The sequence below is a fragment of the Pleurodeles waltl genome, chromosome 11, assembly GCF_031143425.1.
Source record: "Pleurodeles waltl isolate 20211129_DDA chromosome 11, aPleWal1.hap1.20221129, whole genome shotgun sequence".
Classification (NCBI taxonomy): Eukaryota; Metazoa; Chordata; class Amphibia; order Caudata; family Salamandridae; genus Pleurodeles; species Pleurodeles waltl.
Genome location: NC_090450.1, coordinates 688,476,121 through 688,501,241, shown reverse-complemented (window position 1 = coordinate 688,501,241; position 25,121 = coordinate 688,476,121).

Below are 25,121 nucleotides of genomic sequence, written 5' to 3'. Positions count from 1 at the left end.
CCCCTCTGGGTCTCTTCTCCTTCGTCTCTTATTGGAGTGACTAAGCCGTCCTCAACGGGCTCTCCTTCTGCCTCAGTTCCCCTTTGATTACTCTCCGGCCCTGAGACTTCCTTTTCTGTTGCTGTTACTTTTGACAATTCAATTTCCTCATCAGTTTGACACGTCACCTTTTTCGTGTGACTGGCATGGATCCAGTTTGGAATTCCCACGCACTTCACAGCAGTAGTAGTCATTAGTATTACTTGATATGGCCCCTTCCAACGTGGCTCCAAACACGACTTCCTCACGTGTTTCTTGATGACAACCCAGTCACCAGCTTTCAGGTTGTGACCTGGATCATTTATAGGTGGCAGTGTGGTAGCTTCCAACTGGTGAGAGAAAGAGCGGACCACGTCAGCCAGACACTTGCAGTAGTCCAACACCATATTATCCGTGATATTCACAAGAGCATTTGCAGGCACTGCGGGCTGTTTCATAGCTCTGCCCATGAGAATTTCATGAGGAGACAGTCCTGTTTTCTTGTTAGGTGTGTTTCTCATTGACATTAACACCAAAGGCAATGCATCAGGCCATTTCAAATTTGTAGCTTCACACATTTTTGCCATTCTTGACTTCAGGGTACCATTCATCTGCTCCACTAATCCTGATGCTTCAGGGCGGTAACTACAATGCAACTTCTGCTCGATGTTTAATGCTGCACACAATGGCTTAACCCCCTCGTTGTTGAAGTGACTTCCCCTATCTGATTCTAAAGAGATCGGAAACCCGAAACATGGAATCAATTCCCTAAGCAGCAGCTTCGCTACTGTTAGACTGTCATTTCTGCGTGTAGGTTAGGCTTCAATCCAGTGACTAAAGATACACACAATCACCAACACATATCTCAATCCTCCACACACGGGCATCTCAATAAAATCCAGTTGCATTCTGCTAAATGGACCTCCTGCTCGCCCAATGTGGCTCAAATTCACCACTCTCCCTTTCCCCGCATTCATCTGCTGACAGATGATGCACCTGTGATAAATCACTTCTGCGGCTTGTCTGGACTTTGGGTTAAACCAGTCAATCTTGAACAACCTGATCATGGCATCTCTTCCAATATGTGCTTGACTATGGTAAAACCCTGCAAACTGTGACAGAAGACTGTTCGGCAAAACCATTTTCCCTTTGTCTGAAACCCACAAATCATCTGGTCTTTGTACACATTGCATCCTAACCCAAGAACGCTTCTCATCTTTGCTGGCACGTCCCTGCAACAATTTCAATTCCTCCAACGTGTCAACCACCCTTAATGCGTAACCTGTGCATTTCTCATTTTCTGTTTCAGGTAACAATTCCCACTGATCTTTGAACGATATACAGTTCAATGCACAAAACCTTGCGACTTGACCCACATATCCATTTCCCATTGACATAAAGTCTTGTGATTTCAAATGAGCGCTGCATTTTACCACGGCAATTTCATGAGGTAACTGAATCGCGTGCAACAACTCCTTAATTCTTTCACCATTTTTCACTGGAGAACCAGAAGAGGTCAGGAAACCCCTCTGTGACCATAGTTGGCCAAAATCATGAACAATTCCAAATCCATATCTGCTATCAGTATAGATAGTTACTCTCAATTCGGCAACAGCATGGCAAGCTCTAGTAAGAGCAACCAATTCTGCCACTTGAGCAGAGTATATTCTCTCAAGCCAAGACGCTTCCAGGATTCCAGTGATTGTACATACAGCGTATCAGGCTCTCAGTACTCCTACTGAGTCTCTCAAACATGGGCCATCAACAAAGATAATTTTGGCATTTTCTTCCTATTGGGTATCTTCAATATCAGGCCTCGGTTTGATGCACATTTCTGTTACCTCAAGACAATCATGTTCTACATCATCAGCATCCTCAAGTTCTGTATTTTCATTTGGAAGCAAAGTTGCCGGGTTCAGCACTGTACATCTTTTCAACGTTACATTTGGTGACCCCAATATGATCGTTTCATATTTCGTCAGCCTTGCATTTGTCATGTGGTGCGTTTTGGTACAGGTTAACAAGATCTCAACTGAGTGTGGGACCATAACTGTTAAAGGATGTCCCATCACTATGCCTTTACATTGTGCGAGGCTTTGACCAACTGCTGCTACTGCATGCAGACAACCCGGTAAGGCTGCTGCAACTGGGTCCAAAGTAGCTGAAAAATATGCTACTGGTTGGTTTACACCTCCATGGACCTGTGTCAGAACAGACAAAGAACATGCATCACGTTCATGACAAAACAGAACAAAAGGCTTCGTGTAATCAGGCATACCTAAAGCTGGAGCCCTGCACATACATTCTCTCAACTCGATAAACGCCTTCATTTCTTTCTCTGTCAGCGTTAGGACATCTGGCCCATCCTTAACCGTCAGTCTCACCAATGGCTTGGAGATGACTGAGAAATTTGGGATCCACTGGCGACAGTAGCCCACCAGTCCCAGAAACATCCTATTGTCTCTGTGTGTTGTTGGGGGATTCATCTGCAACAAGGCGGTCACTCTTTCCCTGGATAACTTCCTCGACCCTTTCTCAATTAGATGACCTAAGTATTTCACCTCTTTCTGACAATACAGCAGCTTCTTTGGGGACACTTTATGCCCATTCTTTCCCAGGTGGTTCAGCAAAGCAATCGAATCATATTTGCAGTCATCTCTCGTTTTGGATGCAATCAACAAATCATCAATGTACTGCACTAGAGTCGATTGAAAAGGCAATTCCAATGACTCCAAATCTTTCTTCAGTATCTGATTGAAGATGGAAGGTGATTCCGAAAACCCTTGAGGAATTTGACACCAACTATAGACCTTGTCCAAGAATTTGAAACTAAAAAGAAATTGGCTGTCCTCGTGAAGAGGCACAGAAAAGAATGCTTGGGACAAATCTACTAATGTGAACCACTTTGCATCGCATGGAACCTGGAACATGATCACAGCTGGATTTGGAACCACTGGGCAACATTTCACCACTATGTCATTAATTTTTCTCAAGTCTTGGACAATTCGAAGGCTTTCTCAGTCCCATTATTGGTGAATTACATGGACTGCTCATTACTTCTTTCAAAACTCCTTGCTTCACAAAGTCCACAATTAACTGCGCTGCCTGTATAAGGACATCTTGCGCCATGTGGTACTGCGGTACCTCGGGGAACACAGCGTTCGGCTTCACACTGACTTTAACTGGTTCTACTCCTTTTATCAGTCCCACTTCCTTTCCTGTCAAGTCCCACACTTTCTCTCTGACTGTCCTCTGCAAATCTGCTGGCAGATCAGTCACTGTGAACATTGGAAAGAAGTTAATCAGAGGATACTCCTCATTTGTCGTCTCCGTTTCAGGATCTGAAATCTGACCGTCATCCCCCTCATCATCACTGTTTGTCTGCAACTCAATTCCCTCATCGGAACAGGTGATAGAACATGTTGTCTTGCACAGTAAATGTCTTCCCAGTAGGGACACGGAACTCGAATCACAAACTGCAAACCTGTGCAACCCCTGGAAAGTACCAATCTCAACCTGAACCGGATCTGTGATCGGGTTAGTCAAGAGCTGATTCGCCACTTCTTCTACCTTGACTGTACGTCCCGAAAGAGGCAGCTTCGGAACCTCTGCACTTCTGACTGTAGAGCGTGTAGCTCCTGTGTCAACCAAGAATGAGACTTTGTGACTCATCACTTTCCCTTGCACGTAAGGTCCCCTCTGATCTACCTCTAAGGACACTGCAAGCCTACACTCTTCACCGTCTGAGCTCTCATCCGACCATTCATCGTTTATTCCATTCTCACCACGCAATGGGAACTGTTGTACTGCGTTATTTTGACTCATTCCTTGACTTCTGACCTGTTGAGGAAGCATCACCTGTTGCTGTCCCATTGGTGCTAAGGAACCTGCTGTTGCATTTGCTGCATCTGTATTGGTTGTACACGTGGCACCTGCACTTGTTGGATTGGTTGAAGACCCTGCATCTGAACCATGTTATTCTGAAAATTCAGATTAGAACATCTCATCCTGGGTCCTTTAACATTTTGGAATGCATTGACATCATTGCTTTGTTGAACAACACCCTCCTGCACCATCATCGGGCACTCCCGCTTCCAGTGACCATCGCCCCCGCAAGCATGACACGGTAACACCTTCTTCATCCCCTGCACATCATTTTGAACCACTATAGTATTCAAATCTGGACCACGGTTCGCAAAACCTCCTCGACATTTGCCACTTACTTGCGTCTGAAACATCCTGTTTCCTTGCAGCGGTTGCACCATCTGTTGCAACCCATTTCCCTGCATTCCTGCTTGCGCTGCCTTAATTTGCATCACCATCACTTTCTCCTTCAACTTTCTCTGCTTCAACTCAATTTCGTCACTACAGTATTTTGCATACTGCAACACCTCATCAATTGGCTTCGCTTGCCAACGGATCAAATGATTCTTAATCATCTGGCTAATCTCTGGTCTCAGTCCCTCAACAAACCTGAACACAAGGTGATTCATGTCCTTTGCCTCTATAACCTCTGTACCACTGTAGTGTTTGAACGCTTTCAACAACCTCTCATAGTAGGCATGTATCAACTCTGGCTTCCTGTGCCGTTCGATCAATCTTTTGCCAATTAATATTCTGTGGCGACACCTTCTGCTTCAAAAACTCAGTCACCTTATAGTAGTACCTCATTACATCAGGAGATGGTGCTCCTGTAGTCCTGTCCCTTGCTGGTTCCGCTGTCGGCCAATCAACCCTCCTCTTGCATTCAATCCACAAATCAGCTGGAACTATAATCTCAAACAGGGTATTCAAGTCTTCCCAAAAACACTTAACAAGCTTCACAAACATGTCCGTCTGCTGATACCACTCTATCGGCTTCTCTCTTAACCTGGGAAAGTCATCTGTGAATGACAAAATGTCACCTCTAGACCATAGTACGTGGACAAGAACCCCTCCAGCTGTCTCTCTCATGGGGTACGCTTTTATTGTACCAGTGTCAGGCACTGATTTTGCCTGCTGCTGTTCAGAGCAGCCGATTTTCCTTTTATCTCTTTTCTTTGCCCATCTGCCTTCCCACTTCTCTAAGGCTCCCCAGACCTGTTCGCTCTGCAGAATTTCTTTAAGGTGTGCCTTCATTCCAGTAGACCTCATGTGATCAAAATCCTTAGGCTCAAAATCTAACCTGTAACTCCTCTTCAGGTGTTTAGTATTGTCTAAGTCTACGCCGTATTTATCTGCCAGGTTCGCCAACTTCTGGTGCTCCTTGCTCACTTCTTTAGTTATCTCTGGGCACAGATACCTCAACTCTGCTTCAGTGTATGACTCTAACCTGTTCACTCCCATGCTCCCTTCAACTAGTTCATTTGCCTCCATGCCCAACCTCACAAAATTCAGGTACTCTTCTCTTTCCGACCGCTCTGCTGTCGCAGGAGTGGTCTGAGGTGAATTTAACTTATCTAACCATTCATTCAGTTGTTGCGCTATTAAACCTTGCAAGGAGATATTTCCAGCCTGCGGTACATTAGCACTTGAGATATGCGGAGTCAGCAGTCCCAAACCTGATTGTCTCATGGTATCTGGAGGAACCCCAATCGGACTGAAGTCTAACAAAGATCTAGATCTCTCTATTGTCTGTTCCACTGGAGTCACCCCTTGAGAGCTCTAAAAACCCTCCTCTTGTCATTTCTTGGGTCGCTTCTCCCTGGTCACATACACCAGACTTTGCCTGTGCATACAACAGTACTGGTGGACCAACTGTAATAGGTAAGGATATGGCGGCTGGCGGCTGCCTGCTTCCCAAAACCTGTGGAGCATTAGCTCCCATATTCTGATTCATTATCAGTGCTGTGGCTGACTGCGGTCCTGTAACTGAGGTGTAATTCAGGACCATCTGTTGTTGTGCCTGAGGCAGTAAAAGTGGAGTTGGCTCAGTCTGTATTAGCTTTGATCTCGTATATGCCGGATCTGACAGCACCATCAAATTTGTAGTAGTCACTGGTACTGGGACCTCAGGGTAGAGCCTCTGAACCTGTGGTGGCTGCAGTTGTGTCTGCATCTCTGGAGCAGTAGACACACTGACACTATTCTGTATCGGAACTGGTGTCGCAACAGTATTTACCTGTACTGTGTTTAATGTCCCCTGGTTCTGCGTCGAATTTATAGGACCTGCACTAGTACTTGGTCTATTATCATCTAGGGCATATGGCGGTGGTCGATCATGTAGCAACTGATTAAGGAACTCATCATCATCTGAGTCATCTGCCTCTGCCCAGGACTTCTTAGTCTCCTTTTCTTTGCTAGAACCCTTATCTGTCTTACAAGTGGCTTTCCCTCCTTGGGTTCCGCCTTCTTGAGTTATTCCTGGAAACATCCTAACTCCCTCTACTATTTCTCTCCTCCAAACCCTCTGTGCGCTATCCCACCTAGCCTCCGCTAGTGTCTTTTCTGCTTTTCTCATTCTCCTCTCAAACTTCTGTTGCTGCTGTCGTATTGCCATCAGTTCCCAAATCGCTAGCGCCTCAAATTGTGCTGGCCTCTGAGGTGGCTTTTGCTCATTTAACACCCTCTGCAAATTTTCAAAAATCCTTATATTGAACGTTCCGTGCTCCGGAAACGCCAAATACCCTTCTTTCTCTGTCATTTTGCACCATTGCTTTAGCCAAAGACATGGCGCAACCCCCCTCTCCTCCATTATGGCATAAGCCGGAGTGTCCTCTGGCGGTGTAGGCTCCCCCACACTCGCTGTAATGTACACATCTCCCCTCAAAGCACTCTTTAAAGCCTTGAAAAACGTAATTTTTACGTCTTTTATTTTCTAACAATCGAATCAGGATGTGACTTTAATTCCCAGAACTCTCTTCACTCACCTTCTCAACCAATTCCCTCTCACAGATGGCTGCCAATCCGTGCGCGACCCTTCTCACTAACCGACCTATCCCAGCGTGGCTCCAATGACATCACACTCACACACTGCGGCTGACAAAGTCTTGCGCCTTGTCTTCCTCACTCTCGATTCACACAAAAACTACTGCAATGTATTGCGAGCACTAAAAAAAACCAAATTTGCCAGTTCACTACAGGAAGGGTAACACAATCGCTTCAGAACTTTACAGAGATTTTGCTTAGCTTCGGCCGCTACTCTCTCCTTCTCAGATCCCGCACTGGCAAGCAAAATTTGACCCGCAAATTCTACTTTCGACTTGTCAATGGGTTGTCCTAGTGCACTTTAGGACTCACCAAATCTCCATCGAAGTTTTCATTCACTCACTTTGACTCAAACTAGACTCGTCAACCACGCCCGATTGACCTATTAAACCGCGCAAATTACAACATAAACCATCAAATACTCCGGAGTCTTAGACCACGCAGGGTCCGTACATCACCAACAACCACGTGGACAATTTTTGAGCCCAAAGCGCCACACTCACATGAAGTTCGCCGACTTCCCTACTCTCATACTGCGGAGTACGTACACTCCTACTAAAACATTACCCGGCCTAAAATTCTCACAAACCTCACAATTCACCTGCAATATGCATAAGCTGTGCAAGCACAAACTCTACGTCACTCACACTATCACTAGAACGCCGAGAACATACCCAACTCACTTTAGGAAGCTCCGAGATTCCGGGAAAGTCATTTGGGACTTAGGGGCACATCATCTCTCCAATTTGCATTATTTCAAAACAATTTTCAAACAGTGGTCCCTCATCCTATGGCCCCAAAGGGCCGAAACTGTCCTCTGCTACCAGAACTGATAACACGTCAGAACCTTGATAAGTAAACTTACAAGGAGACACGTCTAGGTCAATGAACCTTTTGACCGCGTTTGGGGACATCCCAGGACGAGATATCTTTTGGCATCACAATCAATAGACCAATAACCTCATCAATATTCACAATACTAATCAATAAAGCTAATCAATATTATTTAATATAGATCAATACAACGGACGCACCATGACTTTTCAGCCACGAATAACCACAACAAATCTAGTAAGAGTTAGGATATTTATTCCCTATTAGTTACAATCTAATATCATGTTTATTTGCCTCAATAATAGTAAGCACATCAAAACCACTATAATTTGGCAACTCGAGCAAAACTTTATCAAAGCATAGATCATGAACATTAGAACAAAGCACGACATTAACAAGAGTCAAATTTAGCAGAGTATCATTAGTACATTATTCAACAAAGCAAGAATTCGGTCATTTGTCTATTTGCATCCGATATTAGTGAACTCCTTAACTAACCTTGAATTAGCATCAGCATGTTGGGCTTCATGCAAAACAATTTGGCAACATGAATTTGGAAAACATCTAACTATGGTCTCTATCAAAAGAGCAGTTGGTACCTAGAAAGGAAAGGCAAACAGACAATTACAATTAATCATCAGATAGTTACCCATCCAAATGAGTCAGCAAACAGCGTCAGTCGTCGTCCTCAGGACATCAGTCGATTCGCCATCAGCCAGGATAGTACAGGTAAGTCTCAGAAGGGTATAGCAAGGAAAGACTCTCCCCTCATAAGGAGGAGAAGTGCATATCAGACAAGGGGGTAGGATGAAGATGGTTTAAAGTATCAGACAGCCAAAGACAAAGTCTCTCAAAATGGCAAAGGATGATGAAGAATGGCGAGGAATGGCAGAGTGATAGCTCAGTAATGGCTCGGTAATGGTGAGGAAGAATGGCCGAATTTCTCTTCGGGTCACGCCGTTATATCAAAGCTGTCGAACAAGTCTCTAATTTCCCATTGGGCAATATTTGGTGCATCGTTATCTCTATCCAATAATCCGTCACACACCTTACTAGAATTTTTACCTCAGACAGTTCTCATGCAATTGATTGGCTCCTGTAATTGACGTCTTCAACGGATGAAATGTCAGGTAAGAAAAGTTACACTTGACGCTCCAGTCAGTAGTTCCATTGTCTTCTCCTAGTCCAGGCGACCATGCACCTGTTGCGAATTACACTGTTGCATTCGGCAAGAATGTCTCTTGAGCAAGTCGGGTCCCATGAGGAAGAATTTACTACAGCTACACACTTATCTCTAGCTTCTGGAAAAGTACAGCTTTGTGTCCTTCAGGAGAACAGCACATTGCACGTTAGAAAACACAGTTAATATGAGACCAGGCAGATAGGCCCAGACCCTTGCTAACTAAGGCCTAGTGATTAATTTAGCATAACCTTAATACATAACTCTTAAGGCTAATACAAAACCATACATTAGTACATTGTTAATTCATTATTAGTCAGTTTCATTAGTCATCGTATACATTGGTGGCCACTCCCCGTGGGCACATTTCAAACACGTACATAATTTTTCTTCTAGGTTAACATATCTTCTACGTGGCTTCATTATACATTATATTGCAAGCTCTTCATGTTAATATTAATTTTAAAAGTCACACTATAAAAGACCATTTATTAGGTTAGGATTGCAAGTAACCTCAAACATTTGAATCATTTTAACATTCAAAACTTTCCAGCTTCCTTTCCGCACTTTGAATCATTTTAACATTCAAAACTTTCCAGCTTCCTTTCCGCACCGCCCCTTTGAAATGCCTCACCTTTCACTTTTATTCCCCACTTATACCTCTGCTCACCCACCCCTCACCTTCATTCACCTACTATCCACACTCTCATTCCATACCCTGCTTCATTCGGGCATTCCCCTCACAGTCATCCTTCACCTGCTCCTCTCCCAGCCCACCTCCCAGAAGGGTGGACAGGCCCACATCTGACTCTCCACACCCCCAGGCTACTGTCCACCCTGTGCAACCTGCCCTAAACTGTCACACTAAACCCAAACAAACCCCCTAACTCTAAAATCATATGTCAAATTGCTCAAAACCACGCAGCAAGGGTGGTTGCCAAACTTCAGCGCGTCAGCTACCGAGCAGAAGAGGCCGACCCCTCCCCTACACTAAATATATATATTCCCACCCTGAACCCTCCCCTGATCCACCCCCCTCCAATCCCATCCCTGTGACGCTTCTAATGTCACAAAGAATCCCGTGGAGAGGATAGTCTGCATCTCTGCTCTCCATGGGGCCCTTCATTGCGCTACCGCATCTTGGTCACCATTCAAGCTATGCCCCCTCTGTCAGACATCTTTGGCAATTAAGTTGTAAGGGTGTAGTATTGCAGAACTGGTTAGAGCTTTGTTAATGTTATTGCAACTCACAATTTAAGCTAATTTCATAAGCACTATAATCTAAAGCTTATTTTGCTCAGTTTGCAGCTCTCAATTCCCATTCCATTGAAAGTTGGGCATTTTTTTTACTGTTTTGTTAACCACGAGACACAGGAATACGTGTACATGTGATAGGTGTATTGTGCACATAAATACCCCTTTTTATTTTGTTATATGTCTTATAAATGCACTTAAATCGTAGCCTGTCTTTCAGAAGTTGTGAACTCCACTTGAAAGTAAAATAGGAACGGTGGTAGCTTTTGCAAGAAAGAATGCGTTTCTTTATATCAAATCTGCCCATTCCCCTGCCCTCTGTTGCTGGAATGCATCTGCCTTCACGGAATGTCAATCACATGGTGCTCTGCTCAGCCAGCCCTTTGACCCATGCGAGTGCATAAAGCAGCTGCTATCTTAGGTAAGATGCACTGAAATATATTACAGTAATCTTTTGTCTATTTTTACCTCGTTTTATTGTTTGCCACCAATTGATTTTTGCCTAATATTGACTAAAGTTTTGTCCGGGCAGGTGGCGTTCATGCATAACAGACTGATAAGGATTACCCACTTTTGCCATATCGGGCGGGAAGGCCAGGCAATACCGATAGCAAAAGGCTGCGTTATTAGCACAGGTATGCAGACTCATTTACCTTTACAAATGTATTGAATAACCCCGGCCTCACTGATACAATAACATTCCTAACACCCACCACCCATAACCTCTCCCCAACAAACAGTACACCAAAGCCAACCAAACACTCAGTCATCCTGATCACCTTCCTATTCTAACCTCCATAAGTCCTTCACAGTCATCTGCTCCCTACGTTCCTGTGTTGATGTTCCCCCACTCTGCAACTTGCCCTAAGCGACAACTAAAGTCTGCTGACCTACCCTAACCAAGCTGCGCCTTAATCAATATTTAACATAAGGGAGGGAGGGAAGAGGACAACTTCTAGCTAGCTGTTGTCACCAGGGGCACCAGCGATGAAAGGGGACCAACTGAGATAACGGTGACACTGCCACTCTAACCCCGCCCCTGAATCTAAAGTGACCAATTAACTTCCCCCACAGTCTGGCTTGTACCATGGCCCAAATAATCTCGGCGGTGGACATCCTAGGATGCCACCACCGGGACCCTATCAGGCGGAAAGGCATGAGTAACCAGGCAATATTTAGAGTAAAGGGCCGCTTTATTAGGACAGGTATGCAGACTCATTTAACTTTACAAACATATTGAACAACCCCAGCCTCACTAATACAATAAAATTCCCAACACCCCCCCACTAATAAGCTTAGCCTCCAACAAACAGTACCCCAAAGCCAACCAGTCATTCCTCCTGATCATCTTCCTTCCTACTCTAACCTCCATAACTCTTACCCAACCATCCGCTCCCTACATTCCCATCAGCCTTGCCTACCCTGCCAGGCCCCCAACCCCTCCGTCCTGTGTTGAGATTTCCCCATTCTGCCACCCAAAAAAAATCCTGTAAGATGTTTTTCTTGTTCCCCCAGAGTTTCCTTACAAAAAGTTATTTTATTTTGACACCTTTCTCATAGTAACAATATGATGGAAAAGACTGTCGCCAAACAGTCTTTAACCCCAATGCCATGTGTACCTGAACTATAATTATTTTCTGTTGCTAAACAGCCAGAAAAAAACACTTACCAACAAATGTTTCAGGGAAACTAGACACCAAAAAACAAAAGAGACATTTTGTTCAAAGGCTGTCACCAAACAGCCACTAGTACCAACCTCTCTTGTACAGCACAGAAGCTAGTGTATCCTTTCTCTTTAGGAGATGTAATTCATTTCCTAAGTGCACACAATCTTGCCGGAAAAATTCGAAATCATCTTTTTTAATATCTCGATGTTCCAGCCACTCCATTCCCTTGGCTCTGAAAAATCTGTTCATATTCCTATTGTCCTTCCGTCTTGCTTTTTCCACCGCCGTATTTTTAAAAGCTCCATGCCATCCCTACGTGGAACAAATGCTGTCTAAATGAGATGCGTCCCCGCCAATGACCTCCCAATTATATCTAAGTTCCCCTTCATGTCTTTGATCAACCCAAGGCCGGATTCATTAACTAAATCATTTTCTCCAAGATGTATGATATGCACATCTGAGAAAACCCTATTTATGATAAGATTAGGTAACAATAACAACAGCTGTCCCCATTCCGTTTGCCCCCAACCTCACCATTCCACATGCACATCTTCAAAACGAAATCCCAAATTTTTCCACCTCATCTTTTTTCTGCATGCTTTGCTTCCCAATTCACAAATGAGTGGCCATGATCCAGATGGAGAAGGCCATGGTCCCGCCACACAACCTAGGACAAGAAAGAAATATTAGGCCTTACTGAGCTTTACCCTAACAGACTTCTAATGTAACGCAAGCAACAATTAGATGACCACCTGCCCAACATCCTGACTTCACTTATAGAAAATACCAATCTTGAGGCCTTGGATGGTGCACCAGTGTGAAAGTAATGAGTTTCAAAATGACCCGGCACCTATCCCGTACTCAATAGCACTTATCTCATGGCCACCAAAATTTGGCCTGGTGTCAATTTCATATCATTTTCATGTCTAAAAAAACCTCCCTTGAGCACCACCCACTTGCCTGATGCCACTCTTCCCCTGGGCACACCATACCCCCAGTCCAGTGAAAAAGAATGTGAGCACCTTTACCTTGTCCCGTAGGTTCTCATTATCCTAATGAGACTACTGGATTCGGGCGGCAGAATCACCTGTACTGTATGTGACACCCGTCGGCCTAATCCGGGTTTTTATTCCTGCTAACTAGCAGTGCCTCATCTCCACCCAAGGGCAGGGATGATTAGGGCAACCGGGCGCATGCCATAAATGACTCCTCAGGAGAATCGTGATCACCAAGGTCTCATCTGTTTCTCTCAGTTACATTAGTCTCACATTTGCAAGTACAACCGGAGGCAGAGTAAAGTTCAATAAGGTTTTATTTAAGTAACTGTATCTTAGACAATAAAGCACGTATTACAATAACTAGGACAATGAAGCACAAGAAGATTAAAATTGTAACGCTACCATATTGTCACTAGCGTTTGTAAAGATAGTTCCTACCTAGGCTATGTTAGAGCATAGCATGTTAAGCTCTAATTCTGCCCTCCAGGTTCCCCCTGGGAAGACATCATCCCTCATACCTGAGCAAGAGGCCGGCAGTCTACATAAGCAACCACAGCGAAGCAATCAGTAATCAGAATCCGGTCATGGTCATCTGGCTGGAATCTTCCTTTAGTGTACATGGGTCAAAGTATTGTTTTTATAATAAAACAGCTGATGTTCCAAGAAAGGATCACCACATACGTGTGTGTATGTTTCTGTGAACATTGGAGACAAAGCGTACCACTTTTACCGGCAACCTATCTTACTGCAGCCTTGAGAAAAGCACAGAGTGAAAGAAATGCCCTGTTTAAAAACGTCGTGCTGACCTAGTCGAAGAACAGCTAGATAGAGAAAATAAAACAAGATCACAAATGTGGCTAATGTTAAAATAATATAACAAAGCTAAATAAAAACATACCTAGGACAAAGTGCACAGCGACAGGCCTAGTTTGCTAAAATAACATGTATAGAACTATAGCTAAGATGGCTGCATAACACCCTCCCCTTGCCGGTTAAAAGGTGGTTCAAAGCCTAATTATATATGTAAAAACTACTAGAATTCATCCTAAGGCATATATATGGGAATGTCAATAATGACAAGTTAAAAAGCCACTGGAGCATGTATTAAAAGGACAATTTAAAATGTTAATTGTGGCATCTGAAAGGCAGAATTTCAAAAGTCAGAGTTGTTTTTTAAATCATCAATTGAATACGGGATAATTGAAGACAGGGAATCCTCCACTTCGGCAGGGGGTAAAGTAGCAGTTCATTGGCAATGAAAACCAAGGAGCATTTGTGTTCCAAAGCCTGAGCTCCAGCCAAGGCAGCAGCATTCCGAGGTGTGCCCAACAGTGAGTTTTGAGCTGCATGATCCACAAAGGGCAACTCATAAACAGCTTCTTGTAGCAAACGCACCCTCAACGCTCATGTCTGGTAATGAGCCCTCAGCGAGAATATCAACAGATCAGCGTCCAATGAAAGCAAGCGCTGCGTAGAAAGACAAACTTTCAGTGCACATTCAAAAGGGCACCCAAGGTGCCGAAACACGGGTTGCACACAATGCAAAACTGGTCTGAATAACAGAGACCAGTCGCACTCCAATTGCTCCAGGAGTGGTGTTCTAAAGTACTGCATCATGTGTTCACGACACAGCTGCACTGGCGGAAGCGCTTTCAGTCTTCCTTGTTGTAACGGACAACCATTGTGCATAAAAAAATATCAAAAGCAAGATGCCACCTATTATAGCCAAAGTTATCGGAAATCCCCTGAAAATACTGGAGACTATTGAGTGGATGGCTGAAGATATTAAGCCAGATATAGAGGAGAAGGTGTGAACGAAACCAGAACCAACAGTCTTAAAGAAATTTCCGATTCCAGTAGTACTGGACGTGTTAAATATTCTTCCCACAAGCTCACCAAAGTGCCTCGGAAAGTTAGTACTTAAAATGGACTGAATCTCTGCAACCTGAAGCTCATAGGTCTTGTGTGCAGATGTAAATGCTACATGTTTTTGAAACAATAAAGCCTTGAGTATACTCAACTTGTCAAAATTCACATTTGAAGTAGTGATATGGGGCCAAATATCAGCTACTTCTCTCTGTCTTGTAGGAGGAAAAAGTACCTTCCCGCAGCATGTAACAATTTTGGAGACGTAAACTACACAAACTATTCCGGCTTGCATCCCACAACAGCTCTCACTATTAAGGAGTACATAGCTGTCATTTGAGAGCACCTAGAATACAGGTCTAATCAAGGGGACTGGGACTCCCTTCAGATAACAAGCCAAGTTTCCTGCTGAAGCATCACACGCCCCTTGCAAGTACAGCTGTTTACAAACCATTGAATGGCTGACAGTGGTCTCGCATTCACTACCGCTAAGAAAGACCTCTTTCATGCCACTGAGACAATTGTACGAGAAGGGGAGCTCCCACACATTGTGTATGTAACTTTCTCCTATCTTTTCATATCTGCCCACTGGAATATGTTTTAAGCAGGATGTGAATTGAAGTGTTGAAATAGGCAGATTGATGGCCCTGTGTATTAACCACCCAGCAGATGGTATTTCAGCCACAGTAAAAGGCAACTTTTCTAATTTCTCAACATTTAACATGACATAAGTTGCTTCTTTTTTAGTCATTAGTTGTTGTTGTCGCGTTAACTTAAACGTGGCAAATATGTCCCATGCAGAAACGTGTTGCCAGGGAACGCATTCTGCCTTCAGTGTTTGTAGTGTCCAACCTAACTGCATAATGGATCTTAGCTGACTCGGACCATGGTGTAAGGAGGATATGTTGCTGTGTATTATGTCTATTGCAGAAGAAACAATGTTGTTTATGGTGTATATCCGGTCGGACAGAGTATTAATTCTATTATCTACAACAGCTAATGCCCTCTGTAAGTTTTCCTGATCTATTTACCTTACCCGGGCAGCACTTCTTGTTGAGAAAGCTTCCAAATTTCATTACAGACTGCATATAAGAAGTGCTTTCTGTGTTGTTTTCTGGGGCCTAACAGGAAATCCTGTAAGTCAGTATTATTAGAACATTGGAATGCTGGGGGCTCCATTGAAAACAATGGAGTGCTGCGGGCTTTTACAGGCCGGTAAAAGCCCGCAGCGCCAACATTCCAATGTTCGCTTTGTTCACAGCAACAGCTGTGAACAAAGCCTCACGGAGCCCGAGGGGATTTTAATCCCCTCGGGCTCCGTGAACATTTTTTTTTTTAAATAGAACATTCTCGCCTTCGGCTCGGGCATTTAACGCGGGGAGCGGGCCTTTAATAGCCGTTAGAGCCCGCTACGGCGGGTTCTAAGGCTATATTAGACAGGAGACTGAGGTGTTCTTTAACAGCATCTAGTGAGGAACCCTTCAACCATTGCTGGCATAGTTTCCCTACACTGTATGTTGTCACTATACTCGCATGTTCAGATGACATATAGCGAGGGTCAGGCCTACTTGTTCTAAAACTCCAGTGGAGTTTACAAAATGTTTATGACACCCATTGGTATCTATTGGCCATAATAACCACCCACCAGCCCGTGAAAGTAAAGCATTAAAGGTGCCATTTTGGACCCATTCATTGATAAACTTTTGCCATTTGCAAAATTTTGCAGGGGCAGGAATACTGGGAGCATTCAAATCCTTAATTTTTGCTAGACCTAATTAGCTTGTCTGTTGTACAGTTTCATTCAAAAATATCATTTGAACAGGTATCAGGCATGCTTTAAACAAAGCAGCCATTCCCCTTATTTGCCAATATTTTGTTCCCCACACACTTTTTAAGTCAATCGACTTCAACGGATAGTCATGGCCTTCTATAGCCAACCGGGAAACAAAGGAATCAGAATAAATGAATTTTGTATCTGTCAACAATATATGTACATTTTCCATGAATACTAATGTAAAATAATATTACTCAGCATTTTTATCATTGTGCCCAGAGAAATATGTAAATATTTCAGAATATGTTTTCGAACTCCCTTGTGGTGGAGTTGGGCAATGTTCCCAGTGTGTGTAATTAAAGAGAGTTTTCGGGGTACTTGCTCTGTGAATAAAATGTTGTCCATAATAATTATAGCAGAACATGTCACCATAATTCTCTTTAAATTTATAAACATCCTCACTTTCAAATACAGTAAAATACTGCAACTTAGTCATCATAGAATCAACTGTTTTCACATCCCAGTCATCAGAAACAACTCCTGGTATTATTACATAATTCATACAAAGTTTAAACACATATGGTATTTGAATGACCTTTGGCGGGCCGTATATATAAAATGTGACTTTATCCAAAACAATCCCATCAGGAATTGGTATAGCGGAAATGTTCACGTAAGACAAGTCTCTACGGACCTTGTGAGAAGAAAAATGGGGTTTTAGGACCTCATACACCAGTTCAACTGTAGATTTGTCAGGAAGGTAATGACCAGAAATAAAGTAATAACAAAGCCAATCCAAAGGAGGAAAGCTAATATAGTCAAGTAAAGCCACCCATGGGAGAACAAAATAATTTGTTTTGAGCCAAATTATCATTTTACGTGTTACGTGTTACGTGTTCAGATGCAGAAGAGGTAGATGAGTCCGAAAAGATGTCATTGATGTCGGCAAAGGTGTCAGTGTTGCTGCTCAAAACTTGTAGAGGGAAATCTTGACCAGTAGTGAGAGGGATTCGGTACTACTGGTTGTTCCTCTTGATCTGCTGTGCAGGATCAGTCACATGGTGTAACTTGACATTGTCAATGGAGACAAAGCGCTTTACTTCAGTGGTAGTATGACAGTTCTGGTACCCTGTATTCCCAGGACTGGAACCGGTGCACGATAGGAAGGACCGAACTCCTTTTTCATAGCAACTTTTTCCACATACTAGATCCCCAACCCTTGTAATCCAGCCAGTAGATGATAATGGTACATCCTTAATTCCTACGGAGGCAGCACTGGCAAGCGTTGTCGTCACAGAACTGTTGAAATTCCTGCAAGACAGTGACACGTTCATTTATGTCAAAAGTTGTTTCTGCCGTTTCCACGCCAGGACCATCAAGATCTGGAACATACATTTGAGTTCCAAACAGGCACTCATATGAAGTACGACCCCTCCAGGAAGATTATTAAGTGCTCGCTGGACTCCATACAGGTGATTAAGCCAACCATGACACGTATCTAATACTCTGGCTTTTAAGGATTGCTTTAAATCTTGATTTCGTCGCTCCACAACACTATTTCCCTCAGGATGAAATGGAGACGAGTAATGGAGTTGGACCCCCAACAAAGCCATGGCATTCCTGAAAGTCCTTTAGGAACAAGCAGGGCCCTGGTCCGAGTGGAAAGCCGCAACTGCATATGTGCTGATAAAGACTTGCAAATGTTTAATAACAGTCCAAGCATCAGCTGAGGGCTGTGGCCACACCCATAGAAATCTGGAACAGGAGTCAAAACCGACTAGAATGTATTTGTATGCACTGTTAGGTGTTAAAGGACTGCAGTGGTCCAGCTACACACATTGTAATGGTTTGTTAGAAAGAGGGGTGTCCGCGGTGGGCGTTTAACGGTGGACACCTTAATTCTTTGGCAGATATCACAACAAAGGACATACTGTTTGGCTGTTTGTATGGACCTGGCCACCAATAACGAACCTGCAACAATGATATTGTAGCCGCCATACCAGCATCGGCAGAGGCAACTCCCTCATGCGCTTCTTTGATCAACTCTGGTCTAAGGTCTTTATTGGGAATCACTTGAACTCGCACGCCTGGTATCTTTACTTCTGTGTCAAGGAAGCCTCCCAACCGGTAGGAATATTTAATGGATCTCCTTTAGGTAAAAGTGTGCTGTTAGCCGAGGCTTGCACGGCAGCCAGTATTTCATCATCCAGTTTCATCCTAGAATGAATTACTGCAGCAACAGAAGCCATAGCTACTGCTGATTTGGCTGCTTCATCAGCCAATGTATTTCCGGCAACATGTATTGCAACACGCTGGTGCCCAAGTGTATGTACCACATGGACATTTGTTAGGGTTTCCTTCAGATCCACTACTTTCCCCCACAGAAGCCTGTGTTTAATGGTGTTATCTTTGGAATCTCTGAACCCATTCTGGCACCAGTAATGCGGATCTTTACTGAAGGACTGGACACAATAGTATGAATCACAGAAATTCAGTGTTAGCAGGTCAGGATCCGTATGTTCCAGTGCCATCACCAGAGCCTTTAGCTCTGCTAATTGTACAGTGCAATCCCCTAGGGTTTGCATAAAGGTATGTTGTGGCTAGAATTTACTACCCTCCATATAATTACGACTGCACAAGCAGGGGAGTATTGATGCTTTGTGCCTATAGCAAGTTGTGCTGAGCCGTCGTTGTACATGACTCTTTGATATTGATTAATAGGCAATATCTTTGCCGGAACTGGGTATTCTAGTTAATATTGCAAAAATTCTTGAGTTTGTAACTTTGGGTCAAAAATATAGTGAACATCAGTGGCTGTAAGAGACGTTACCCATTGGATCCAATGTGAATGTAATGCTTTAGCGTTTGGAACATTGGCTTTGGTAACAGCCTCAAGGGCTGGGTTTGGAGATACAACAATAATGTGTTTCCCCTGAGCTAGTGGTCTGTCTTTAATGTCAGCCATCTGAACAGCAGTGAGAATTTTCTCAGTAGGAGCAAACCGTTGTTCTCCTGTTGAATTCAAATGTGATGTGTATGCAATCGGGACTGTCTCACCCTTATTGAATTTTACATAGGTGAAACCAATGGCACCAGCAATTACTCTGATGACCAGATGTTTTTTATTTTCCCTTGTGTGTAGATGTTGTGCTGCAATCATGTCTGTTTGCAAAGCTCTGAGAATGCATGTGTGTTCAACTGTCCAACATTTACTGGAAAAGTCAGGACGTATCAAGCCATATAAGGGATTGATGCGTGATGCATAATCTGGAATGTATGTTCTGTCAAAATTTAGAAAACCCAATAGTGATTGGAGTTTTTTAATGGTATTTGGTGTAGGAAATCTTTCTTGGCATGTTACCCCCAATTTCTGCCTGTTTGTCAGTGTGTTTTACTGTCTCACTGGGATCCTGCTAGTAAGGACCCCAGTGCTCATAGTTTGTGGCCTATATATCAGTATGTTTTACTGTGTTGTCAGTATGCTTGACTGTGCCACTGGAGTCCTGTTTACCAGAACTACAGTGCTCATGCTCTCTCTGTTTCTAAATTTGTCATTATAGTCTAGTGACCCCATATTTAATTCCAAATTGGCATACTGGACCCCCCTTATAAGTCCCTAGTATATGGTACCTAGGTACCCAAGGCCTTGGAGTTGCAGGAGATCCGTACGGGCTGCAGCATTTCTTTTGCCACGCATAAGGAGCTCATACAAACACTTCTTCAGGACTGCCGGTGCAGCCTGAGTGCAATAATGCAAGCATTATTTCACAGCCATTTTCAGGGCACCAGGTAACTTATAAGTCGCCTATATGTCTAACCTTCTGTTCCTAAAGGCTAGGTACAAAGTAACTGTGTGTGAGGGCACCCCTGCACTAGCAGAGGTGCCCCCACATTGTCCAGGACCAATTTACCGGACTCTGTGAGTGCGGGGACACCTTTATAAGCGGGCACTACATATATGTCAATACATATATGTAGCTTCACAATAGTAACCCCGAATATGGCCATGTGAAGTGTCTAAGATTGAGAAATTGTACCCCCAACCTGATTCTGGTATTTTGGGGCAATTCCATACACCCTGGGGGCTCCACCATTGACTCCCATTACTGCCAAACCAGGTCTCTGAGGTTCCCACTGCAAACCCACCTGCTGTCACCTCACAGACAGGCTTCTGCCCTCCTGGGGCTTGAGCAGCTCAATCTTAGGAAGGCAGAAAAATGCTTTTCCTTTAGGAGAGGGGTGTTACACCCTCTCCCTTTGGAAATTGGCGTTACATGCATGGGAGGGGTATCCTCCCAGAGCCTCCGAAAATGCTTTGAAAGGCACAAACTGTGCCATCCTTGCATAATCCAGTCTATACTGGTTCAGGGACCCCCCATTGCCTGCTGTGGCGTGAAAATGGACAAAGGAAATGGAGTGGCCACTCCCCTGTCCATCACCATCCTAGGGGTGGTGTCCAGAACTCCTCCAGAGTGTTCCTGGGTTCTGCCATCTTGTTTTCAGGATGGTAAGGGCACTCTAGGAGCATCTGAGTGGCCAGAGCCAGCAGGTGACATCAGTAACCCCTCCTGATAAGCGCTTACCTGGTTAGGTGACCAGTCACCCTCTCAGGGCTATTTAGGGTCTCTCCTGTGGCTGTCTCCTCAGATTTGGTTCTGCAAGACTCCAGCAGGAATCTTCTGCAATCTCTGCTTCAACGTCTACTATTGGATCAACCACAGAACTGCTCCAGGAAATCTACAACTGCAACAAAGTATTCAAGAAGGCTACTGCAACTCTTTAACTTCAGCTCCTTACAGCAACTGCAAAAGTTTCCATGTCGTGCACGCTCTGAGGACTGTCTGTCTTCATCCCGCACCAGAAGAAGGAATCTCCAGTGGAGTGACGGAGTCACTTCCCTGCTTCAGCAGGCACCTCACTGCAGCAATGACTGGTACTCTGGGTCCCCTCTCCTGATGATGAGCATGGATCCAGGAACACAGGTGGTGGACCAAAGTGACCAAGACAGTCGAAAGGTCCAACTGTGCAAATTTGGTGGAGGTAAGCGCTTGCCTCCCGAGCCAGACAGTACCCCTGTGCACCACGGGTTTTGCAGCTCCTAGGGCTTCTGTGTGCTTCTCCAAGAAATCCTTTGTAGTGTAGCCCAGGTCCCTGAGTTGTTTTCCGGTGGTGTGGGATCCCTTTGTGTAGTGCTGTGATGACTGCGATTTGCAACTCCTTTGTCCCCGTGTCCTGGAACAGTGGGTGCTGCCTGGTTGTTTGAGGGCTCTTTGAAGTGCTTAGAGCTCCCTCTGTCCCCTCAGTCCGAGTTGAGTCCCCATGTCCCTCCTGGGCCCAGGTAGCGCCTTTTCCCACCAAACACGTCTTTTGCGTGACCCAAGGCTTGTTGGCGGAATCCAACGATGAAAGCCAGCCTGCATTCTTCTACTCAATGTGGGACATTTCTTACACCAAGCAAGAACCTGCAGCTGTCTTCTTTGGTGCATCTCTGACTTTTTCTTCCAACCGGAGAATCCAGTTTTGCACCTTCATGTGGGTTGGCAGGGGCTCCTGATCTTCCTGGACTCGTCAGCTGTTTTTTGAGTTGGTCTCCTCTCTCCACAGGTCTTCAGGTCCAGGAATCCATCATTGGTGTCTTACAGTCTTGCTTGGTTTGTGCATAATCCTTTACTACGACTCCTAGTGTGTCCTGAGGAAACTTGCTGTACTTTACTCCTGCTTTCCTGGGCTCTGGGGTGGGGTACTTTACTTACCTTTGGTGTTTTCTTACACTCCCAGTGCCCCTCTAAAACACTACTCTTGCCTAGGTGGGAAACCGACATTCGCATTCCCCAATTTTAGTATGTGGTTTGTGTTCCCTCTAGGCCCATTGTGATCTATGGTGATTTTCACTATTTGCACTATTTTATGACTGTTTACTTACCTGATTTTGGTTACTACTGTACAGTTTGTGTATAATACTTACCTCCTAAGGGAGTATAGCCTCTAAGATATTTTTTTTGCCTAATGTCACTAAAACAAAGTAGCCTCTAAGATATTATTTTGCCTAATGTCACTAAAACAAAGTACCTTTATTTTTGGTAACAGTGTGTATTGTCTTTCTTGTGTGTAAGTACTGTGTGACTACAGTGGTATTGCAAGAGCTTTGCATGTCTCCTAGTTCAGCCCTGGCTGCTCTGCCCACAGCTACCTCTAGACAGCCTGGCTTCTAGACAATGCCTACATTTCACTAATAAGGGGTAACTGGACCTGGTATAAGGTGTAAGTACCTTAGGTACCCACTACAAACCAGGCCAGCCTCCTACATTTGGAGGTTGTAACGGTGTGCATTTTTCTAAGAATTGTGGCGCTAGGCTCTTTCCTTCACTTGATAATTCGTATCCAAGAAACAGGACACTATGTAAGGCTATTTAGTTTTTTTTTAAATTGAATTTATAGCCGAACCCGGTAAATCCTACAACAATGTGGGCTACCCGTCTTAGATGTTGCAGTAATTAATCATCCAAAAGGTAGATATCATCTACAAAGGACAATGCTTCAGGATCAATGTCGTGCAATATTGAAGTTACATGAGCCACAAACAGACCTGGACTGTTCTTGTACCCCTGTGGTAAATGATAGAATTTTTCTGGGAGCCTAATGCACTGAAACTTGTTAAGTCTCTACTCTAAGGCGCTATATTTTGGCAGAAAAAGCCATTGGAAATATCCAATGTTGTTTTGTATCCTCTGCGCACTGTGTAATTTGTAAGTACTGTACTATGAGAATTTTGTATAGCATATGTGCGTGTATGATTATTTAAGTGTCTGTAGTCTAAGACTATTCTGTATGAATGGTCCGGTTTAGCTACAGGGAATAAAGGATTATTCATTGGTGAGACACAGGGTTCGATTACACCCTGGTACTCTAGTTGTGTGAAGATTTCCCTCACGGGTGCTTTAGCATCATGTTTTATTGGGTATTGGGGTCGAGGTTGGGGTTGATTTTTAATTGGAATTACATGATAGGGGGAATCTTTATCCCACCCTACGTGGTTGCGATATAACGCGGGTGCCTGCGCCAATGCCCAATCAATGGCATAGGATTCTGCGAGTTCATCAGAAACAAGAGGCAAGAAAGAAGGTTTGATAAACTTTTCCCCATATGGGCAAGTAAGAACAAATTCAGGTGGCCAATCCTTTTCAGCCAGTAACATAATATAAATGTTAACAATGCAGTCCCAAAAGATTGCGTCAATTGTGCGTTCAATGTCTCCTTCTAACTGTATCGTTACTGTGTACACCCTGTCATGCGCGGAGACACTCATGTCTGCAGTTTCAACTGGTAAAAAGTCATCAGTTGCTTTCACCTCCAGATGCTCTTGAAGATTCAGGCAAACTATTGTGACCTATGCTGCACTGTCTAGAAGAGCTTGTGCCTATGTCTTGTTCTTCTCGAGTGACAAGACGAATCTCAACTGCTGCCACTTTTTTCTTTTTATTCCTTTTTAACAGAAACTTCTGTTGAGTATTATGATTCCTGTCTCGGTTTCACGTACTCAGTTCTCCGCTCTGACTGCCCACCTCTCTCATTGCGTTTTTCTGGTGAGCCCTTAAAGGAACAAGATTGACGTATTAGTATATTGATATCTCTCAGGTGTTTTTATATTATCTCTATTTCTTAGATTATATCTATTCTGAGGGGTCTCTGAATGCGGAGATTCTACCCTTTCTTTTTTAGGTGTTTGTTGTTTTTTATCACATTGTTTTTAGAACCCTCAGGTGCTTGCTTCGTAGAATCTTTATTAGATTTACCCTGAAACTGTGGTTTTGTGGGTCTGGCCCACAGACTATCTCGACCAATACAAGAGTAAGTCCCTGCAATAATCTTTGGCAGCTCACGTTCTTGATCCTGTGGAGGAACGTCCTGGAGCCGCATACTCATTGCTAGTGATACTGCTTCCCCTTCTAGATCACTTAATATAATTAAAGATTTAGTGGCAAAATTACCCATGAGTTGCATTCCTAAGTCTAAGGCCGGGGCAGCCCCGTATTTATCTTAAATTCGTTTTAACACTTCCGGAAGATTGGCAAGTGTCGGTGTACTGTGTGCAGTAGTATGGAGCATGACAAATACTGTGCCCCAAATATTGCAGTTATCTACTGTGGGAACCATCCCAAATGGCAACCACATAGTTAATATTCTATGCTTATCCTGAGGTCCCCTATGGGGAAATACTGCTTTTAGTGCATTTTTTTATTGTGCTAACCAAAACGGAATCTCTTCCCGTTTGGCGGGTACCATACCCATAATCGGATGTACAGTTGCATCATTAATACGTGGCGTTGCTGCATGTGGTTGCACCGGGGCAGCATGTGCTGGGTTTGTATTTAATGTTTGCGTTACAAACTGTACTAATAGTCTGTATATTGCCGTAAGTTCAGCAAATAAGCGGCGAACCTCAGCTACCATCAAGGTTACTGCTTCAGGGTGCAGTGTATATGTGGCCATTAAAGGCCAGGTAGGACCATCATTACTAACAGGACCTAACCTAACATGTAGGAATGTATGTGGTAGGGTGGCATCAAGCCAATTATTATGGTCCTGATAAGTTAGAGGTATTTCTAAATATGCATAAGCTCTAT